Source organism: Rana temporaria, chromosome 12 (genome assembly GCF_905171775.1).
Source record: "Rana temporaria chromosome 12, aRanTem1.1, whole genome shotgun sequence".
Taxonomy (NCBI): domain Eukaryota; kingdom Metazoa; phylum Chordata; class Amphibia; order Anura; family Ranidae; genus Rana; species Rana temporaria.
In genome coordinates, this window is record NC_053500.1 from 51,537,074 (window position 1) to 51,560,905 (window position 23,832).

At 47.5% G+C, this 23,832-nt stretch overlaps 1 protein-coding gene across 1 annotated transcript in view; it reads left to right on the forward strand.

Moving 5' to 3' along the window:
- The first annotated feature begins 14,335 nt into the window (after positions 1 to 14,335).
- Positions 14,336 to 23,832, forward strand: part of SP6 (Sp6 transcription factor) — a 32,644-nt gene continuing 23,147 nt past the window's right edge. The window contains exons 1-2 of the mRNA XM_040331637.1: positions 14,336 to 14,884; positions 16,326 to 16,360. The gene's annotated coding sequence lies outside the window, so the exon portion shown is untranslated. The remainder of the gene's footprint in view (positions 14,885 to 16,325; positions 16,361 to 23,832) is intronic.

Consider the following 23,832-nt stretch of genomic DNA (forward strand, 5'->3'; position numbering starts at 1 on the left):
CATCCTGAGAGAAGGATGAGAAACACCTCAAGTATTGCTCTAGGGACTGATTAGTCCTCTCAGTCTGACCATTGGTCTGCGGGTGATAAGCAGATGAAAGACATAGTTCAATCCTCAAGGCTTTACATAGGGCCCTCCAAAATTTGGAGGTGAACTGTACCCCACGATCTGAGGTTATACTTGCTGGAATGCCATGCAGTCTCACGATCTCCTTGATAAATACAGAAGCGGTTTCAGAGGCAGAGGGGGTTCCTTTCAGAGGTACAAAATGGGCCATCTTTGAAAAACGATCCACTATAACAAAGATGGTGGTGAATCCTTCGGACGGGGGGAGTTCCACAATAAAATCCAAGGAAATCATGTTCCAAGGTTTTTCAGGTACAGGAAGGGATTCTAGCAACCCCCAGGTCTTGGCACGATCAGACTTGTTTCTGAGACATACGGAGCAGGACCTGACATAATCTCTACAATCTTTCAATAAATCAGGCCACCAAAAGGAACGGGACACTAGGTCAGAGGTTTTGTGAATTCCAAAGTGACCGGCAAGTGGATGGTCATGGCATTTCTTGAGGATGTGAACTCTAAACTGCTCAGGAATAAAAATTTGCTCCTTGTGGAAGAAGAGCCCATCCTTTGGTTGAAGGTGCAGATCCAGAGGAGGGGGATGATTAGCAAATGCCTCCTTGATTTGGGACATCACATCTGCCTGCAGGAGTAGAAAGTTTTTGGCAGGTAATATAGTGTCAGGTTCAGGAGATGAGGCCGGCTCGGAGAACATGCGCGAGAGCGCATCGGGTTTACCGTTCTTGGATCCGGGGCGGAAGGTAAGATGAAAAGTGAAGCGTGAAAAGAATAGTGCCCACCTGGCCTGTCGGGGTCTTAGGCGTTTGGCAGTTCTTAAATATTCCAAATTCTTATGATCGGTAAAAATAAGGATAGGATGCGCAGCCCCTTCCAACAGATAGCGCCATTCCTCTAGGGCGGCTTTGATGGCTAATAGTTCACGATCCCCCACGTCATAATTCTTTTCAGAAGAGTTCAGTTTCCTAGAGAAGAAGGCAATTGGATGGAGTAAAGATTTAGCCCCCTGTCTTTGGGATAGTATAGCCCCAACTGCGGTTTCAGAGGCATCTACCTCGAGCACATAGGCCAGAGCAGGATCAGGGTGTCTTAGAATGGGGGCAGAAGTAAACAAAGTCTTTAATTTTTCAAAGGCATCCTGTGCCTCGGAAGTCCATTTGAAAGAAGTATGTTGTTTAGTCAACTGGGTGACAGGAGCAATGATACCGGAAAAGTTTTTAATAAATTTTCTATAAAAATTGGCAAAGCCTACAAAACGTTGAATGGCTTTCTTGTCTTCAGGAGCAGGCCAATCAAGCACAGCAGCAACTTTTTGCGGATCCATAGAGATGCCTTCTGCAGAAATAACAAGTCCCAAGAATTGGATAGAAGGTCTTTCAAAGTCGCATTTTTCGGCTTTAGCGTAAAGATGGTGTTGTCGCAGTCTTTCAAGCACTTTCTTTACATGACACCTGTGAAGATCAAGAGAACTGGAAAATATAAGAATATCGTCCAGGTAGACGACAATGAACAAGTCTAAGTAGTCCCGGAAGATGTCATTCACCAGATGTTGGAATGTGGCAGGGGCATTGCAGAGGCCAAATGGCATGACAAGGTATTCATAGTGTCCAAAGCGTGTTCGGAATGCAGTTTTCCATTCGTCCCCGTTACGAATTCTGACTAAGTTGTATGCACCCCTCAGATCTAACTTAGAGAACACTTGTGCCCCTCGCAATCTTTGAAAGAGTTCTGGAATCAGAGGAAGTGGGTACCGATTCTTAACCGTTATCTTGTTAAGATCTCGATAATCCACACAGGGTCTGAGGGTATGATCCTTTTTTTCGACAAAAAAGATGCCTGCCCCTGCAGGGGATGTGGAATGTCGGATGAAGCCTTTCTCCAAATTTTCGTTGATGTAGTGACGAAGGGCTTCTAATTCGGGCTCAGAAAGAGGATAGATGCGGCCAAACGGAATCTCAGCTCCGGGCAACAGTTCTATGGGGCAATCATAGGCCCGGTGAGGAGGTAGAGAGTCTGCATTCTTCTTGTTGAAGACATCGAGAAATTCGTGATAGACTGCAGGAACAAGTTTTGAGGTTTCTGGATCAGGCTGGATGGCCAGGAGAGGTGTAGTGGTGCGTACTTCGTGCGAAATACAGTGTACCAGGCAGTAAGGTGAAGAGAAAAGGACCTCCCCTGTAAGCCAATTGATGCTGGGATTATGTGCCCTCAGCCAGGGCATACCCAAGATAATAGGGAATAATGGTGACGAGATGACATCTAGACGTAGGAACTCATGATGACTGGTAGAAGAAAGGCAGAGGATGGGGACCGTTTCCTGTGTTACTGGGCCAGATTTTATATCAGAGCCATCAGCAAGGTGTACCACGAACCCTTGTTTTTTGGTATTAAGAGGGAGATTGTGTTGAGCTGCGAAACTAGAGTCCACAAAGCAGCTGCAGGCACCAGAGTCTATGATTGCAGAGACAGAAATTGTTTTCTCAGCGAGCTGTAGATGGAAAGGAAGGTTTAGGTGAACCCGGTCAGGTCCGGGTGGATGCAGCGTGTGGATCCAGTTAATAGGGGATTTGTGTGGCCATACAGGACAGCTGCGCAAATAGTGACCGGCATCACCACAGTAGAGGCACAGGTCAGAGTGCTGGCGATGAAGGCGTTCGGCTGCGGACAGAGGCGACCTCAAAAAACTCTTCCGAGAAGGAGCTCGGGGTGAGCTAGTCGTGTCACTGGAGAGACAGGTAATGGCATTCTTGGATCTGCGATGGGGAAAGTCTCTGTGGGTCTTCTCAGACTGGCGTTCCCGTAACCGTCGGTCAATCAAAATGACAAGTTTAATCAGGTCCTCCAGAACAGGGGGTACTTCCACTCTGGCAAGTTCATCCTTAATAGCATCAGATAACCCACAGCGAAACTGGTGACGAAGGGCTGATTGGTTCCACTCTGTATCAGTACTCCAGAGGCGAAAGTCTGTTACGTAATCCTCCACAGGTCTCTGGCCCTGCTGTAGTTTGCTGAGTTCTTGTTCGGCAGTCTGCCTACAAAAGGGGTCAGCGTACAGCTGTGACATGGCGGAGAAAAAAGCGTCCATAGAGGCTAGGGCTGGATCAAGCTGCTCACGAAGCTGAAAGGCCCAGGATTGGGGCTCATCCAGAAGGAGGGAGATAACAAATCCCACTCTGACATCTTGCGTGGAGAAAGTTCTTGGGAGGAGAGAAAAATAAAGTTTGCATGCATTACGAAAATTCCGGAATTTCCTGCGATCTCCAGAAAAGCGTTCGGGGATAGGCACTCGGGGTTCAGGGATAGGGTAGGTTCCACTGAATATGTAGGCCTCCGTCTGAGTAGCAACATCTGTAGCATCAGAAGGACCTAAAAGTGGCAAAGTCTCTGCGTTAGTTGGTAACTGATTTTCCATGCGACTTAGATCTGCTTGCAACTTTTGCACGATGTGCGTTAATGCAGCGATTGATTGCAAAAAGTCCTTGGGTGGAGAGGCCTCCCTTTCAGACTCCATTATTGGCTGACTGATACTGTCAGGGATCGGATGGGAGACTGAATTGATGAGGTCGGCCTCTCTTATATCTCCTGTCCTGGCTCCGCTGAAGGTGAAACAGAGGAAGCCGAAGGACAGGAGGGACACGAGTGCCTGGAGCCGGGGGTCCCGGGAGAACAGCTTGGCAGGGTTCAGCGGCCTGGAGTAGTCCGTGATGAGTTGCTTATGAACAGGTGAAAGCCAGGCAGGTAACCGAGGGTTAACAGTGACCAGGGGCATAGACAGGAGCAAGGTCTCAGGGTTAGCCAGGTTCGTCAGCAAGCGGGCAGTGAGGTACCGAATCGTAGACAGAGCCAGAGTCAGGAACGGAGCCGGGTCAGAATACTGGGAAAACATACAGGATCAAGCAGGATTACAGAAACAAGCTGAAGATCAGTCAGCAAGGGCACAAGAGCCCAGACACCCTTTAAATAGGCTGTCTGGCGCCAAACTGAATTAGGCTCGTACGTGTGCGCGCGTGCCCGTATCTGTGCGCATGCGTGCCCGCAATTGCGAGCTCTGGCGCGCATGCGCGCATCTGTGAGCCATTCTATGGCAAAGACTATGCGCTTGCGCACGTCTACAGGGAGTGCAGAATTATTAGGCAAGTTGTATTTTTGAGGATTCATTTTATTATTGAACAACAACCATGTTCTCAATGAACCCAAAAAACTCATTAATATCAAAGCTGAATATTTTTGGAAGTAGTTTTTAGTTTGTTTTTAGTTTTAGCTATTTTAGGGGGATATCTGTGTGTGCAGGTGACTATTACTGTGCATAATTATTAGGCAACTTAACAAAAAAAAAATATATACCCATTTCAATTATTTATTTTTACCAGTGAAACCAATATAACATCTCAACATTCACAAATATACATTTCTGACATTCAAAACAAAAACAAATCAGTGACCAATATAGCCACCTTTCTTTGCAAGGACACTCAAAAGCCTGCCATCCATGGATTCTATCAGTGTTTTGATCTGTTCGCCATCAACATTGCGTGAAGCAGCAACCACAGCCTCCCAGACACTGTTCAGAGAGGTGTACTGTTTTCCCTCCTTGTAAATCTCACATTTGATGATGGACCACAGGTTCTCAATGGGGTTCAGATCAGGTGAACAAGGAGGCCATGTCATTAGTTTTTCTTCTTTTATACCCTTTCTTGCCAGCCACGCTGTGGAGTACTTGGACGCGTGTGATGGAGCATTATCCTGCATGAAAATCATGTTTTTCTTGAAGGATGCAGACTTCTTCCTGTACCACTGCTTGAAGAAGGTGTCTTCCAGAAACTGGCAGTAGGACTGGGCGTTGAGCTTGACTCCATCCTCAACCCGAAAAGGCCCCACAAGCTCATCTTTGATGATACCAGCCCAAACCAGTACTCCACCTCCACCTTGCTGGCGTCTGAGTCGGACTGGAGCTCTCTGCCCTTTACCAATCCAGCCACGGGCCCATCCATCTGGCCCATCAAGACTCACTCTCATTTCAGCAGTCCATAAAACCTTAGAAAAATCAGTCTTGAGATATTTCTTGGCCCAGTCTTGATGTTTCAGCTTGTGTCTTGTTCAGTGGTGGTCGTCTTTCAGCCTTTCTTACCTTGGCCATGTCTCTGAGTATTGCACACCTTGTGCTTTTGGGCACTCCAGTGATGTTGCAGCTCTGAAATATGGCCAAACTGGTGGCAAGTGGCATCTTGGCAGCTGCACGCTTGACTTTTCTCAGTTCATGGGCAGTTATTTTGCGCCTTGGTTTTTCCACACGCTTCTTGCGACCCTGTTGACTATTTTGAATGAAACGCTTGATTGTTCGATGATCACGCTTCAGAAGCTTTGCAATTTTAAGAGTGCTGCATCCCTCTGCAAGATATCTCACTATTTTTGACTTTTCTGAGCCTGTCAAGTCCTGACTAGTGTAGTCCAGATATGACACAATAACCTTCGACCATTGAGACCCCATGTACTCCACCCCTTAATTGTCCCCCACTTACTATATAGTAAAGAGACCACACCTTTGCTTTGGAGTAAACTGGCCACAACAGCCTATTTTATTAAACATAAATTGCAATAAAACTCCAACTTAAATGAAACAGTAAATATCCAACGTCAAATGACATACAGTAAACCCCCACTCTGTTGGTCCTTTCTGGCAGCACACCCATTCTCCACCATTTTACCATATACCAGATGAACAATGCACTGCGAGCAAACATTAAACTTTTTAGGCCTCCAGTCCGTGTAGTACGCTCGGAGACAACCCCCGCCCGCAGTGCAAACGTTACAGTATCCCAACTAACCTTTCGCTGGGATACACTTTAAGGGGCCCATATATTGATGAGCCCCCCACCCCCGTTTTCACACGTTTTCTACTGCCACCATAAAGGACCAACAGAACTAACCGCCAACCCAGCTGTCGTGACGACCGTCCAACACCGTACCTGTAAAAGAAAAAACACCGGCAACAACTGGTAATGCAATAAGGGAGGGAGGGTGGGAAAAGCTGCTTCCTCGTTGCTCTCCTGACTGCAAGTGCCCGCCTGGCCCCGCCCCACCCTTTTATAGGGTAACTCCCCTGACACCAGCAGCCAATCCTGCTCCTCCTCTGAACTTGCTAATACTAACTCCCCCGCCCCTCTCTACACCAATCCTGCTCTTCCTACCTCCAACCCCCCTAAGCTTAACCCTTCCTGTGTCACTAGACACTCTGTCATGCCCGGCCCTCTGCTAGTCTTTGCTGTCTTTTGCTCCGGGCCTCCCTTGACTAGTGTAGTCCAGATATGACACAATAACCTTCGACCATTGAGACCCCATGTACTCCACCCCTTAATTGTCCCCCACTTACTATATAGTAAAGAGACCACACCTTTGCTTTGGAGTAAACTGGCCACAACAGCCTATTTTATTAAACATAAATTGCAATAAAACTCCAACTTAAATGAAACAGTAAATATCCAACGTCAAATGACATACAGTAAACCCCCACTCTGTTGGTCCTTTCTGGCAGCACACCCATTCTCCACCATTTTACCATATACCAGATGAACAATGCACTGCGAGCAAACATTAAACTTTTTAGGCCTCCAGTCCGTGTAGTACGCTCGGAGACAACCCCCGCCCGCAGTGCAAACGTTACAGTATCCCAACTAACCTTTCGCTGGGATACACTTTAAGGGGCCCATATATTGATGAGCCCCCCACCCCCGTTTTCACACGTTTTCTACTGCCACCATAAAGGACCAACAGAACTAACCGCCACAGCCCGAAAGGATGACACCTCCACCTTTAAGGGCCCCCACCCAACCTCAACGCTCTCTGGATCCCTTCTTGAATCCCCATCGACCACAGCGCAATCCCCACATCAGTCAGGTGGACCCCGTCCCTCCTCAGATACATGCCTACATTAGTCTCCAATTCCTGATGGCGTACCACTAGCCCCCCAAGGCGTGCCAAAAATTTACCCACCACCCGGTTAACCCGAGTCCTGGCTCTGTTGAGCTTTGTAACTGACCGAGCCTTGCGCCACTGTGTGCGGGCGACAATCTCCGACCACACCAGCACCGTCCCCGGAAAAGCCGCACGCAGCCGCTCAAAGTCCGCTTTGATGTCCGTAATCAGAGCCCTGATTTTCCGCACACCAAAATCATTCCCCCCCGCGTGTATAACCAGAACATCGGGGGGCCTGTCCAGTCGGGCGTACCTCTCGACCTCTGGTAGCACCCTACCCCACATCATCCCAGGTATCCCCAACCACCTCAAAACCGCTTCCTTCCTGGAAATACCCAGCTGCCTGCCTTCCGGCTTCTCATCAGCCCTTCTTGCCCCCCAGCAAACGTACGAATGTCCGAAAATCCAGACGAGGCGTGTAGTCCCTCCATCTGAAATGAAATAACAATCCACAATGCTCACCAAACAGACACCAACCCTAGCAAAAACCCCCCCCCATTTCATCACTCCCTTCCCCATCAACCAACCACCAACTGAGGCCGCACGTATGACCGGAACCTCCGTGATTCCCACCTCCCGATCTTCCGTACTGCCGCCTCGTTCATCCCGCACCTGGCAGCTTCGGTAGCCGCCCCGATACGGAAGGAGTGAGACGAAAACTCGGACTTGTCCAAGCCCATTTCTTGTAAGCAACTACGAAAAACCGCCACAAATTGGAACTTTGACAAGAAAGACCCATCTTCGTGCCTAAGCAACGGCCCGCCCCCTTCCGGCCTGACCCCCAAAAATGCCTTGAGCGATGCCACCGGACATACTCTGGCCCCCGGCAGGGAAAAAAGAACCACGTCCACCCCCCTGCCACTCTGGTCGGTTTTTGATCTGCGCAATCGAATACCCACCTTATCCTCCGATATCCACACATCTTCCCTCATCAGCCCCCCAGCCCTCATGCGAGAAGGGCTAACCAATTCACTGATGCGGAACGCGCCGTAAAATGCCAGCGAGAAAGCCGCCGCGAATAACAGGCATTCATACTGCCCCGTGCACACCCCGTCCAAGGCCTCCCTGATACTTACCAAATTGGCAAAAGAGACAGGCCTCCTGGCATCCTGCACCTTACGACCTTTCCTGTAGCCCTTCACTGCCTGTCTGACCCAGAAGTCCTTGGTCCAATCCACCCCACCCATAAGTTTAAAAAAGAACGCTAAACCCGCCAACTTTTTCTCAATGGAGGACACAGACACACCTAGCTCCATGTTCCTAGATACAAAATAAATCACCTGCAACCGCTCCTCTGGCCCCCCGCTCACGACCCCAGCTTCGGCACCCAACTCCAACCATTCCTTCCATACCTTGGCGTAGGCCGACCATGTGGCCGTGCAAACGGACCGCTTAATCCACGAGGCGGCTAATCCAGCGCCAGCTCCCAAATCCAGCCTGGGCACGGAACCCCGACCGCCTCCGCGGCCGGGGCCAGCTCTCTGAACTTGTCCCACTGAAAACGAGACAATGAATCAGCCAGCGTGTTCTCGACGCCCGGGATATGCACGGCATAAATGAAAATGTTCAGTTGCAAACACCTCAACACTAAATGCCGCATGAGCCGAATGACCGGTTGTGACGACGCGGACATGCGGTTCACTACCTGAACCACTCCCATGTTGTCACAGTTCAGCCGGAGTTTCAGGTTGCTGCAGGCCTCCCCCCAAAGCTCAATGGCTAACACCACCGGAAAAAGCTCCAGCAGCACCAGGTTCCGGAGAAAGCCTGCCTCCACCCAAGACTTCGGCCAAGGCTCTGCGCTCCACCGCCCCTTGAAGAAAGCCCCATAGCCCGTGGACCCCGCTGCGTCCGTTACCAGTTCCACGTCGAAGTTACTCACCGGACTGGACTGCCACATCGACCTGCCATTGTAGGATGACAGGAACTCATACCATACCTTCAAGTCCTCCCGATGCTCCTTAGACAGACGAATGAAATGATTGGGGGCCTTTGCCCCCGCCGTAGCCGCCGACAGCCGCCGGCAAAATATTCTGCCCATGGGAATGATCCTACAGGCAAAATTAAGTTTTCCCAGCAGTGACTGTAAAGTCCTCAGCTGCACCTTCCGCAAGCCCTGAAACTCTCTAACTTCCGCTTTCAAGGCCTCGAGCTTATCCCTGGGAAGACGGCACTCCATTACTTCCGAATCGATCACTATACCCAGAAAACTAATCTCCGTCGTGGGGCCTTCCGTCTTGTCAGCCGCCAAGGGCACGCCAAAACGTCCCGCAATGTGCTGCAACGTTGACAGTAGAGTCGCACACACACCAGAGGAAGGCGGCCCCACGCAGAGGTAGTCATCCAGATAGTGAATGATCGAGTCCAGGCCCGACACATCCCTGACCACCCATTCCAAAAAGGAACTGAATGTCTCAAACAGTGCGCAGGAAATAGAGCAGCCCATGGGTAGGCACTGGTCAACATAGTATTGGCCCTGCCAGCAACATCCCAGCAGCCTAAAACAGTCAGGATGCACCGGCAACAACCGGAAGGCGGATTCGATGTCCGCCTTCGCCATTAAGGCCCCACGTCCGTACCGCCGTACCCACCGTACCGCCGCGTCAAACGACGTGTAGGACACCGTGCAAGCCTCCGGATCGATAAAGTCGTTGACCGAACCCCCTTTTGGGAATGACAGGTGGTGAATAAGACGGAATTTGTTCGGTTCCTTCTTAGGCACCACCCCCAATGGAGACACCACCAGCTCCGGCAAGGGCGGGGCCGAAAACGGCCCGCCCATCCGTCCTAGTGCCACTTCCTTGCCCAACTTTTCCCCCACCACCCCCGGATTAAGGAGAGCCGATTTCAAATTTCGTGCCACCGGCGGCACCACCACCAGCGAACACGGTATCTTGAAACCGTCCCTGAACCCCGAGGACAATAGTTCTGCCGCTGCCTTGTCCGGGTACCTACTTAGGAAAGGTAGCATCCTTTCCCCCTTCACCGGAGTCGTCCCTTTTTTGAGCAGCGTCACCGGCACGCTTTCCTTTTTTGAAACACTTGGCCGCGGGGTGGGAGCCCCCACACCCTGAGCACTCGTGCTTGAATTTACATGATCCTCCGAATTTGCAGGCGTTCTCATTGAACTGCCAGCAAACTCCCCACTTCTTACCGGCCGACGGTCCTGAGGAGGATGTACCCCCGGCCCCCCCGTGAAAAGACTGCGCCGGGGCCTTAGCCGCCGACATGAGCCGCATCCAGAGGCTGATATCTTTCTGATCCCAGCGCAGAGAGGGCCTAACTGCCCGCCGTTGCCGAAACTGCTCATCGTACCTGAGCCAAGCCGACCCCCCGTACACCCGATGCGCCTCCCCAATTGAATCCATGTACCCGAACAACGCCGAGCAATGTTCTGGGTTCTTTTCCCCAACGACGCTAGCCATAATGGCGAACGCCTGGAGCCAGTTCACGAAAGTGCGCGGAATCAACCTATACCGCCTCTTCTCCTCATCCTCCTTTTTAGAATCATCCGGCTTCACCCTGTCGAGGTTGAATTTCTCCAACGGCAACAGGGAGAATATCTCTACATATTCGCTCTTATAAATTTTTTCCTTCACCTCCTGCTTTAAATGACCCCCCAGAGGACACTCGTAGCATATATAAACCTCGCCCCTTGCCGCATCCGCAATACGTACCAGATCGGAACGAGTCACCACCTCCGGGGCCCCCCCTGACTTGTCTTTTCCCGTCCCCACCTGTCCTGCCACTGGGGCCACCGGGGGAAGCTGCGAAACCGCAACCCCCCCTCCGGCCGTAGCATCACCCCCAGTCGCGCCCACAGCCGCAGGTGCCCACGGAGCCACCTGTGGCGAAGGGCCCTGTACAGCAGCCACCCGGCCCAAAAGCTCCTTGAGGCCTCCCACCAATTCCGTCAACAGGGCGTCAGCCCCAGAGGCGGCAGGCGCAACGCCCGCCACCACCGGTGCAGCCACCGCCACTGGCGGCGGAGGTGCTGGAACCCCCCCCCCTCCCCACTCCCAACAATTCACACAATGCGTCAGCTAAAGAGGATACATGTAAAGTAGTGGACTTACCAGGCCTGCCGGGAGACGCCCCCGCTGCCGTAGATTGGATTTCCACCGCTGCCTCCCTCTCTGGTTCCCCATCTTCTTCTTCCGATGGCACACCTTCTGACCTGTCCTCCCCGACTGGGATCGGTGCGGCCGACAGTCCCCCAGGAGAAGATGACCTGGAGGCCCCGGAGTCCCCCCTCCGATCCGGCCGGCCTTTTTCTGATCCTCTGCCCCGCGTTGCTGCAGCAGGCAGACCACCCGACGATGACTCCGCGTTGACCGATGCCCCCCGCTCCGAGCCCCGCCCACCCGCGGAACCGCCGGCCCCACGTGTAGAGGGCCCCGCGGCCGTGCCAGGTGGGTCTGAGGCCTTCTTTTTCCCCTTTGCCGCTCCCGTTCCTGCCGCAGGTGGAGAAGGTGCCCCCCCCCCGCCGCCCGCATTTGGGGAAGCGGCGCCAGTACGGCCCGTGGCCCCGCCCACCGACGGAGGTCGGCGGCGTGAGTCCTGCTCTGTCCCCCCCGTTCCGCTTCTGGTAACCCGCTTCGGCGGGGGGGCAGACCGCCCCCCCGGGGGGCTCCGGGCCCCCCTTGCAGTCCTGGATGAGGGCCCCGGGGAATAGCGGGCCGGAGGCCGCGACCTCCGCCCGCGTGGGGTCAACTCACCGCCGCCCGATCCTCCCGATCCGCCCGCCTGCTCCGCGACCCATTCTGCAGCGCGCCTCTCCAGCCAATCCGTGCCCCGATGAGCTGCCTCGGCCCGCAAGCGTGCGAGCACGAGGTCGATGGACGCCATCTTGTCTGTGTGAGAGCAGGAGGAAAAGCTGCTTCCTCGTTGCTCTCCTGACTGCAAGTGCCCGCCTGGCCCCGCCCCACCCTTTTATAGGGTAACTCCCCTGACACCAGCAGCCAATCCTGCTCCTCCTCTGAACTTGCTAATACTAACTCCCCCGCCCCTCTCTACACCAATCCTGCTCTTCCTACCTCCAACCCCCCTAAGCTTAACCCTTCCTGTGTCACTAGACACTCTGTCATGCCCGGCCCTCTGCTAGTCTTTGCTGTCTTTTGCTCCGGGCCTCCCTTTCTTTTGACCCATTTTGCCAAAGGAAAGGAAGTTGACTAATAATTATGCACACCTGATATAGGGTGTTGATGTCATTAGACCACACACCTTCTCATTACAGAGATGCACATCACCTAATATGCTTAATTGGTAGTAGGCTTTCGAGCCTATACAGCTTGGAGTAAGACAACATGCATAAAGAGGATGATGTGGTCAAAATACTCATTTGCCTAATAATTCTGCACTCCCTGTATGTGCAAAGCGTCTTACGGGAATTCCCTGACAATCTCTGTAACGACAGGTCAGCAATGATAGCCCATGTATCCCTGTAAAGACGAGTCGGCCATCATAGCTCACATTTCTCCAAAGACGGGTTAGCTATGATAGCCCATGTATCTCTGTAAAGACAGGTCAGCCATTATAGCCCATGTATCTCTGTAAAGACAGGTCAGCCATGATAGCCCATGTATCACTGTAAAGACAGGTCAGCCATTATAGCCCATGTATCTCTGTAAAGACAGGTCAGCCATGATAGCCCATGTATCACTGTAAAGACAGGTCAGCCATGATAGTCCGTGTATCTCTGTAAAGACAGGTCAGCTACGATAGCCCATGTATCCCTCTAAAGACAGGGCAGCCATGATAGCACATGTATTTCTCTAAAGACAGGTCAGCCATGATAGCCCACATATCTCTGTAAAGACAGGTTGGCCATGATAGCCCATGTATTTCCCTAAAGACAGATCAACCATGATAGCCCATGTATTTCCCTAAAGACAGATCAACCATGATAGCCCATGCATTTCCCTAAAGACAGGTCAGCCATGATAGCCCATGTATTTCCCTAAAGGCAGATCAGCCATGATAGCCCATGCATATCTCCAAAGACAGGTCAGCCATGATAGCCCATGTATCTCTGTAAAGACAGGTCAGCCATGATAGCCCATGTATCTCTGTAAAGACAGGTCAGCCATGATAGCACATGCATATCTCCAAAGACAGGTCAGCCATGATAGCACATGCATATCTCCAAAGACAGGTCAGCCATGATAGCACATGCATATCTCCAAAGACAGGTCAGCCATGATAACCCATGTATCTCTCCAAAGACAGGTCAGCCATGATAGCCCATGTATCTCTGTAAAGACAGGTCAGCCATGATAGTCCATGTATCTCTGTAAAGACAGGTCAGCCATGATAGCACATGCATATCTCCAAAGACAGGTCAGCCATGATAGCCCATGCATTTCTCTAAAGACAGGTCAGCAATGATAGCCCATGTATTTCTCTAAGCAGTAGTAACGGTTACATTTTCAACACACGCTTTCTATACCCCCCTCTTCTCATGTACCCATCGGACTTTAGAAGAAGGGGGTATACTCTGAAAGCTTGGCCTGAAAGTTAAAATGTAAGGCCCCACTCACAGCTAGGGTAGAGTTTTTTATTTATTTTTTTTGGTGTAGAGCTTTGTGAACTTTTTTCTTACAGCATGTGTGTTGTGTTTTTTTGCCACACACGTCTGCATCTGCTGGCCACGTTTAGGGTGTAATTAAAAAAACGTCTTTCTGCACGCTTTCCCAGTATGCGCAAATGTGAATGCAGCCAGTTTCATTCATACTTGGTGTAGCAGTGCTGCATGCATTTTGTGCATTTTTTTTTTTACACGTTTTTGTGCGTCATTTGAATGGGCTGCCTTACGCAGTTATGTACGGCACATTTAAAAAGAAAGGGTCAGGGGCTTCTTTCTTTACATTTCTCGTGGGTACAACAGCGAATTCAAATGAATGAGCCGCTGCACAAATGTGCATGCACAAGTGTGAACCTAGGCTAGGCGCAAATAAAAAAGTATCACGGACAGTACTGTGTTGTGGATTTCGGTAGCCTGACTTGATCGGGTATCTTTCAGGTTATTAAAAGAACCTATATTATATATGTGGTATTGTGTTTGATAGAAGTCTTTATTCCTTCCTGAGGTCTACATCCTGCAGACTGTCAGGCGCTTGTGACTTCCTCCACTAATGTACATCTCCCAGGTAATCCCACAAATCCCTCTTCCTTTCTTGTGTGCTTGAGCTGTCTGCCGGCTGACACACCCCTCCTTTTAACAAGTAACTTCACAGGGTGAAGCCATGCCAGCTGGGCTGTTTCCTCCGCTTCAAAGGGTTAAAGTTATCAGAGGAGGAGCTGGCTGGGAAATAAGGCAGAGGTGCAGACAGGAAAAACTTTAGGTGTGTGAGAGGAGCAGTCTGGGGCTGAAGACATTACAGGAGCTCCATGAGGAGAGACCAGATGCTGCTTTGTGGAGGTGTCAAGTGGACAGCACAGATAGCACAAGCTCCCTTCATCACTGCTAATCAGTGGATGGCCTAAGGCTGCCTGTCATTAAGGCTAGATTACGCTTGGCTGTCAATGTCTCTAAGGAAGATGGACCTAAGTAAATAGCTACTCTCTTAACTTGAAGAAGGAGATCAGGGAGTTGTTGAGATCAGGAAATCCTGTCTTTTGTGTTTACGTTTTTTTTGGACATCTTCCAGCTGTCAAGTTCAATTCACCAGGTGGACCTCAGATCTGATCACAGATGGACTTTTCCCAACAGTGATGGACACCAATGTTCAGGTCCCCAATGATGTGACCATCTAGAAAGGACCATCCTGCTGACCTCTCAACATCTTCTGGATAAACCTTTTATGGGCAGTGTCCAGATTGGATTGTGAAGGTATGTACTCTACTATGGTGTAAGCATGCCTTTCTAGCTAAGGTAAAAGGAAAAGGCTTAAATTGTGGTACTACTACTTAACCTTCTTTGCGATAAATGAAGATATTTTTTTTTTTTCCCTTGCATGCATACTGGTCTACTCCAATTTTGGGTTGCTGGACTCTCAAATGTATTGATTTTAAAATCAAAGAATGAGGGACGTGTGCTCAAGACCCCATAAACACTTTACTTTTTGTTGTCTGATTTCCTTTTAGATTTACCAAAACCATGTGCAGGCATACCCCACTTTTAAGTACACAATGGGGCTTATTTACTAACGCTGGAAAGCACAAAATCAGGCTCACTTCTGCACAGAAACCAATGAGCTTCTATCTCCAGCTTGTTCAATTAAGCTTTGGTAATAAAACCTGGAAGCTCATTGGTTTCCAAGCAGAAGTGAGCCTGATTTTGCACTTTCCAGATTTGGTAAATAAACCCCAATGAGCACTTAAAAGTGGGGTATGCCTGTAGTGCAGGGGCCTGCCTGATTGCATACAAATTGAGACGCTAAAGGTTTTGGTTTTGGTAAATCTGAAGGAAAAAATCTACAGAAAATTGTATAGTGGGTGTATCCAGCTTAAGTTTTTGTATCTAAGGCCCCTTTTCACATGTACGGATCCTGTGAGGGTCCGTACATGTCTCATCCGCTTGCTCAGCGGGGATCGCTCCGTTGATCCCCGCTGAGCCGGCAGATGACAGGGCGGTCCCCGCACACTGTGCAGGGACTGCCCTGTCAGATCTCCGCTCTCCCCTATAGGGGGGTCAGATGAACACAGACCGTCTGTCCGTTTTCACCTGATCCGCTCTGCAGACGGATGGCAAAATAGGATTTTCCTCCTGTCTGAAGAATCGAAGCATTGCGGACACCCGCTATCCCATAGGGACACATGTATGTCCATATTTCATCCGTAAACGGATGGATGAAATGCGGACATACGGTCCGCTGGTGTGAAAGGGCCCTAAGTCTAATCACCGTAAAGATTGACATCGCAAAATGTAGATGTGACTCTTAATTTGTTAAAAGAAAGGCGAAAACAAATGAGGGCAAAATGGAAGCTGTTGCTCATAGTGGCCATAAAAAAAAAAAAAAAAAGTTTGTCTCTCACAAATGGTAAGTAAAAAAACCTACGTGGTTGCTATTGGTAACAAATTTTAATTTGTATTCTACAGATTACACACTACTCAGCCGGGTGTGCTAATACAGTCATGCATCAATTCTATAACCACAAAAGTATAACAAAGCATTTGGCTAAAATAAAAACTTAATATAATAATAATAATAATTATTATTATTATTATTATTATTATTATTATTATTATTATTATTATTATTATTTTTTTTTTTTTTTTCTTACAACTTTACAAATCCAGTAAGTGAATTTTTGTGTTTCTTTTCTTCCAGAATCTGCTTCATTGAATTCTACATCAATTCATAAGGTAAAGTAAAGCTGACCTCACATGTTACACTCTGACTGTACAATCTCCAGTGAACATCATCTATGTAGTAGGAGAATCAACCTAAATAGTCCAATTAATATATATCCAGTCTGATGGCACCATGCTGTCTTTTAAATTCCAAAAATTTGCTACAATGAGGCTTTGTGCACACCAGCTTTTTTTTCTGCTCATAGAAGCTAATAAAGTTTTATTCCATGTGTTGATGTACACTATTCGATGATAGACCAAAATAGAGGACACAGAAAATGGGACTCTTTTGGCACTGTAGTGAACAACCAAAATCGTATGTATATGTAAATATGTCTTCTATTAGAAAGTGGATTAAAAACTAATTTGAAAACCATTAGATAGGGGTGTGTGTGTGTGTGTGTGTGTGTGTGTGTGTGTGTTAATGGGGGGCAGGTTCGGCTATCTGTGGGGGAATACATCGCCTCCCACTAGGCTGCTCAGCACTGTCTGTCTAGTGTGAGGCGATGCATCCCTCCACAGAGATGGCCAAACCCGCCCCCCAATTGTTGTCCTTGGTGATTGTATTTGTTTCATTACATATGTGCCAGTGTCAATACTTTGGAGGGGGCTCACACACTAGTTGTGGGTTAATGCTATACTATTAATACTATCTAATGGTTTTAATTTTATTTTTCTTTATCCATTTTGGAATAAAAGACAATATTTACATATACATATGATTTTGGGTGTTCGCTACGGTGCCCAAAAAGTAACATTTTCTGTGGTCTCTATTTTGTTCTGTATTATTTAGGGGTGAGGCATAGTGTATCTCTTTTTATGTCCATGATAGCCATGTCATGGTGACATCATTGCTTTTAAATTTGTTCGATGCGTTTTTTTTTTGTTTTTTTTTTTAAAGCTTCAGCGCAGAAACAAAATTTTGTTCTTGAGAGCCTTTCTCTGGGAGAAAAAACACTACTTCTAATACCATGTTGGGTTTTTTTTTTTTTCTTCTTCTTCTTCTCTCACACACTTTTTTGCTAGTGTGCACGAACCCTAAAAAAAATTTTTTTATAAAAGGAAGTCAAAACGACACACAAAAAACATTTAAGATGGTCTAATACAATAATTTATAACATCATTGGGGCATTTAATGAAGTGAAAAGGACTTTTTACGGGTTTAAAAGAAGATCCTACTTTGGATCCGTTTGAAAATAAAGTTTTGTTACATAAATATCATTGAAGAATAAAATTCTCAAATTTGTTTTTGGGGGGGGGGGGGGGGGGGGAAGAGAGAAGAGGGAGGTGAGGTGATGGTTGCTTGGTACTAACATTTATAATATCTTAACCTAGGCAACAACTTCTAAGGTTAATAATAATAATACAGTCATAAGGCCAAGGATTCTAATCATGGTTCATGTTCAGTTTTCCTTTTTAACATGCTTACAATCAGTTGTTGAACTTCACCACTACTTACTTCGGCCATTGCTAATATACAAAACATTTTTTTTTTTAGTCTATAATTTCGTGTGTGTGTGCTTTTTTTTTTTTTTTAAATAGCTGGAAAAACTATTTTAAATGGGGGGGTTTATGACCGATTGGCTAATTTGATATGAACCCAATGTCTGCACTAACAGCCTTGACACCAATACAAAAGTGGACAGATCGGCATCTCTTGCAGGTGCATAGAGGAAGACACATGGCAGGGTTCCCTGCTAATTGCTCTTATGGTATCTAGCCAGCCTTGCTTTGCAGAACAAGATTTACTGGCCATTGCACCACCAGGTATGTAAAGTAGCTGTCGGCTCCTAACAAATAGGGCATATCCTATATAAGATAAGTGGCCTTCTGTAGTGCCTCACAAAGTCATTACTGACTCCTGGTAGTTTTTAGACTAGTCATTTTATTGGGGTGTTGGTATGTAAGAAGGCAGGTACTTTGATGTTCACATATTTGGCTTGGTGAAGAGTGTGTTTGTTGAATAACTAAGCCTTGGATTTAAAACCATTTTTCTTTTGGTTACTTCCTTAGCTCTGTCTCCCTTTTTGTTTTGAGTTCTATAACTTTTTTTTTTTTTTTAATAGTAATGTAGATAACATGGCTATGGATTAGGCCCCTTTCACACTTGTACGACCTGAAAGTTGCGCAACTTTGATGCGACTTGAAGCAATGCCTGTGTAATCTTGAGGTCTGTGGTGTTTCTTCAACTTTAAGTCGCACAGATATGAACTTGGAAATCATGGACTTGACATGCGACTTTGCAGTCCCAAGTAGCAGGACAAGTTGCACAAGTGTGAAAGGGGCCTTAAAGTGGAGGTTCACCCGGAAATAACATTTTTTAACCTTAGATTCCTGCTCATTTTGTCTAGGGGAATCGGCTAGTTTTTTTTTAAAATCAAAGCTGTACTTACCGTTTTAGAGAGCGATCTTCTCCGACGCTTCCGGGTATGGGCTGCGGGACTGGGCGTTCCTATTTTGATTGACAGGCTTCTCGACGGTCGCATCCATCGCGTCGCGGTTTTTCGAAAGTAGCCGAACGTCGGTGCGCAGGCGCAGTATAGAGCCGCACCGACGTTCGGCTTCTTTCGGCTACTCGTGACGCGATGGATGCGACCGTCCGAAGCCTGTCGGAAGACTGTCAATCAAAATAGGAACGCCCAGTCCCGAAGACCCGGAAGCGGCGAAGAAGATTGCTCTCTAAAACGGTAAGTACAGCTTCGCTTATAAAACAACTAGCCGATTCCCCTAGACAAAATGAGCATCAATCTAAGGGTAAAAAAAAATTTATGGGTGAATTCCCGCTTTAATGGCTAGCAGATCAACAACCTTATTGGTTATACAGATGTAACATATAGAGTATAACATATAATTCAAGATCATAAAATCAGTCCTAAATACCCCCCCCCCCCCTTATTTTTTATATATTTTTTTTATTGGGACTGCGACATTATGGCGGACACTTTTGACACATTTTTGGCACCATTTATACTGTGATCAGTGCTATAAATATGCACTAATTACTGTATAAATGTGACTAGCAGGGAAGGGGTTAACACTAGGGGGTGAGGAAGGGGTTAAATGTGTACCCTGCATAGTGTTTCTAACTGTGGGGGAAGGGGACTGACTGGGGGAGGTGACCGATCTGTGTCTCTTGTACATAGGGACACAGATCGGTCACCTCCCCACGTACAAGGGACACAGATCGGTCTCCTCTCTCCCTGATAGGACGTGGATCTGTGTGTTTACACACACACAGATCCACGTCCTTGTCTGTGTAACCGCCGATCGCGGCCGCCAGGCACGTGCATCGGCATCTCAGTGATGCGGCGGGCACGCCGCCGTCAGCGCCGCTCGCACGCCCCCCAGTGGCTGGAGGCCATATATAGATGGAAGTGGTTAAAGGGAGATCAGAATATAGTTAAACTCTGATCCAAATTGTCAAGTGCAAAACAGGGTCCCTGTCTCAGCTTGGCTGTGCTGTAGACCAGTGGTCATCAACCTTGTCCTGCAGGGCCCACTAACAGGCCAGGTTTGCAAGATAACTGAAATACATCACAGCTGATATCATTTGCTCCTCAGTGATTGCAGTATTCTAGATTGCATCTCCCCAAGGTAATACATAAAACCTGGCCTGTTAGTGGGCCCTGCAGGACAGGGTTGATGACCACTGCTGTAGACTATTCTGTTGCGCTGGGGTGTTCCAACCCCGGTGCTGCAGGTGGCAGCAGTGGAGTTAAGGTTTGGGTGCTTTTTTTCCAGCAGCCAATCAGGAGGGTTTGACCTCGCTGTGCATGCTGGGGAGGGGTATTTATGAGGCAGGCGCCATTGGTTCTGGGTCTTCTTTTTCCAGTGTGGCACCCACCTTTAGGGTGACCACATTAAAACCCCCCCTGGCGATATGGCCTACCTGGCCGGGGCATGCGTACCACGCAGTGTTCCTGGTTCCGGGACCATGTTGGTCTAGAGCATCTGAACAGCGATGGGGACCCAGCGAGCGACTGGGTTCCCACCTTTTGAGGATCCCAAGCTGTATTTGCTGTTTGGTGGAGAGTCCATCTGAGGAGCACCATTGAGAGGCTGGCGATTCAAAAGGGCCTCGACAAACCACCGGGGATCAAGGTAGCCGCAAACTGAAGGATTGATCACCTGTCAGTCGGTTCCTGGGCGACAAATTGAAGGAGATCCAGGCATAACTCATCTAAGGAGGATTATCTCCGTAACTACCAAATCGGAGAGAGCCTGTAGCAGGGGTGTCTCTTCTTCAATTACTCACTACAAGTTTATTGTTTTTACCCGGCTGGGTAATAAAGAGCAGAGCAAAGAGCACCTGTTGTAGACATTCCTTTACTTCTACTAAATGCAATGCGCATCATTCACCCCTAGGAATTCGGGGGAGCCATGAGGTAATGTGCGGCCCAAAACAACCAGCAGCTTCTCCGGGGGTAATGCTACATAAGTAAACCTTAACTGCTAAATACCTTTTCTCATCAGCAGTCTTATGACTTCAATTGGTGTCTGGCTGAGTACTGGTTAAAGCTTGTAGGAGTCTTCATTCTCCTCTGACTGTCCTATGAGGCTGCATGACCCCTAACCCTCTGTCTGGACAGTGCTGATTGGCCCTGTGTTGATCACATGCACCCTCCCAAGCCAGGAAAAAAACTTTAGCAATACACACCAAACTGAGCATGTGCAGAATGCCCCCCCCAAGGTTTTGTTCTATCAGGAGATGGATTGGGGATTTGTAGGTTTAGTAACACTTTAAAACTAATATTGTAAATGTAATGTTGTAAATGAGGAAAGGTTATTCACTTTGATGCAACTTACCCTGCAGTTCCTCCATGAATTGCTAGGTATTCTTTAAACAATTGATTTCTTGCCTGATGGGGCCTGCAAACCTCTGGTACGGATGTGCCTTAACCACTTGCAACCTGTACATTTACGTGGGCAGAATGGCACAAAAGGACGTACCTGTACATCCACCCTGCTGCGTACTCCGTGACCGTGCCTGTGGGTCCCTCTATGTCCGCTGGGGGCCCGCGATCGTGACATGGAGCTGCAGAACAGGGATATGACTATGTAAACAAGTCATTTCCCAGTTCTGCCTGGCAACATGATGGGGATCTACTGCTCCCTGTCATCAGGAGCAGTAATCACTGTCGTGTCGCTTGTAGCCCAGCCCCCACACAGTTGGAATCACTCCCTAAGACACACTTAACCCCTTCATTGCCCCCTAGTGTTTAACCCTTTCCCTGCCAGTTTTATTTACACAGTAATCGGTGCATTTTTATAGCACTGGTCGCTGTATAAATGACAATGGTCCAAAAAATAGCGTCAAAAGTGTCCGATGTGTCCGCCATAATGTCGCAGTCACGACTGATCGTGGGTGTGGGGGAAATAATAAAAAAAATACCCTAAAACTATCCCCTTATTTTGTAGAAATAAAAAATACTTATCGGCATAAACTGAGGGGAACTTTTTTTTTTTTTTTTAATATTTTTGGGGGGACATTTATTATAGCAAAAAGTAAAACTGTTTGTTTGTTTTTTTTTTTTTTTATTTATAGCGCAAAAAATAAAAACCGCAAAGGTGATCAAATGCCACCAAAAGAAGGCTCTATTTGTGGGGGGGAATGGATGCAAATTTAGTCTGGGTGCAACGTCTCACGACCACACAATTGTCAGTTAAAGCGACGCAGTGCCGAATCACAAGAAATGGCCCGGTCATTGGGCAGCCAAATCCTCTAGGGCTGAAGTGGTTAAATTGGCTATACACTAGTAGATTTTCGAATGAAAGCTCCCATGAACAGTAGTACAAAAATGTGTAAAAAAAATAAAAAGGAAATTCTCTACATTTGACTTGAGGAATGTTTTTTGAAAGTACTACTAAATTTTGTTTGCTTTCGGCATTCGATTTTTGAAATGAATTGAATTTCCTGAAAGAGAACTTCATTCACTATCAGACATTTGCTTTGAATTATCTGTACACTTAAACAAACATTGCTTTGACCCTACTAAAAATTAGAAAATTTACCTAACTTTCTTTTAAAATGAAAATTTCCAATAAAGTTCAACTAGTTTATGGCTAGTCTTTGCAGCGGCCACTATACTGACTACCAGCATAACAGGGCTTTCAATGTAAAGGGACACTAATTTTCATTGCCTGTTTACTGGCTCTTTGTTTTCTTTTCATTATACTAAAAACTATTTTGTATTTAGGCGAGGGTGTTAAAGGTGCGTTTTTTTTTTTTTTTTTTTTTATCTATGCAGCTTGCTGATTTTAATCTAATGTATCATGAGCTGTAGATATGAACGTTTTAACTGAGCAGGTTATGGAGAACAAGTTCCCACAATCCGTGGCGGGAGATCTGAAATGTAGGAAATTCCATAGAGGAGTATTCATATGTCTGCCAATATTTTCTGAAATTGTAAAGTGATTTGTAAAGGCAGAAGGTGGGTGTGGTGTGTGTGTGTGTGTTGGTTTTTTTTTTTTTTTTTTTATATCTTCATACATTCTATGCATTGGGATAAAAAAAACCTGTGTGCAGGAACCCCCCCCCCCTAATACGTACATGAGCTCCATCTCTCTATCCAGCGATGGGCATGAGTGCCTGGGACTCCCCTCCTTATTGGCTAAGACACAGCGGCACTATTAGAGCAGTTGGCCAACCCGGAGAGATGGAGGGGGCAGAGACAAACCGGCGCTCCATGTCTGAATAGACACACAATGAGCTGCGGCTCGGCTTGGGTGCCCCCATAGCAAGCTGCTTGATATGGGGACATGCCAGGAGGGAGGAGCCAGGAGTGCCGAAGAGGAGGATCTGGGCTGCTCTGTGCAAAACCATTACAGAGAGGAGGTAAGTATAAAAGGTTTATTAAAACAAACAAGACTTTAGTATCACTTTAAGGCAGTGTTTCTCAATTCCAGTCCTCAGGCCCCCCCCCAACAGGTCAGGTTTTCAGGATTTCCATTATTTTGCACAGGTGATTTGATCAGTTTCACTGCCTTAGTAATCACCACAGCCTTTTTATCTGAGGGAAATCCTGAAAACCTGACCTGTTGGGGGGGCCTGAGGACTGGAATTGAGAAACACTGCTTTAAGGACACGCATTGAGGGAGGTTTACTAAAACTGGAGCACACAGAATATATATATATATATATATATATATATATATATATATATATATATATATATTCCCCCCCCCCCCCAGTTCTTATGGTTTGTGTTTTGAAAGTACACGTTGCAAATGCTAAAGAGAGCTGGCAATATGTGATCTGGGTATTGTAGTGATGCAGAAACCAGTTGTATTGTTAGCAATACTTCAGCATAACTTGGAAACCTAGTGTGTGTGTGTGTGTGTGTGTGTGTGTGTGTGTGTGTGTGGTTAGTTAAGGAGTATGCAAAGCAGACACACACTGTGGTGTCATATCAAGGTAGTAAGTAATTATCACAGTAGTACAAGGATATTGTGAGCATTTATGGAAAATCTTAAAGTCTCTTGGG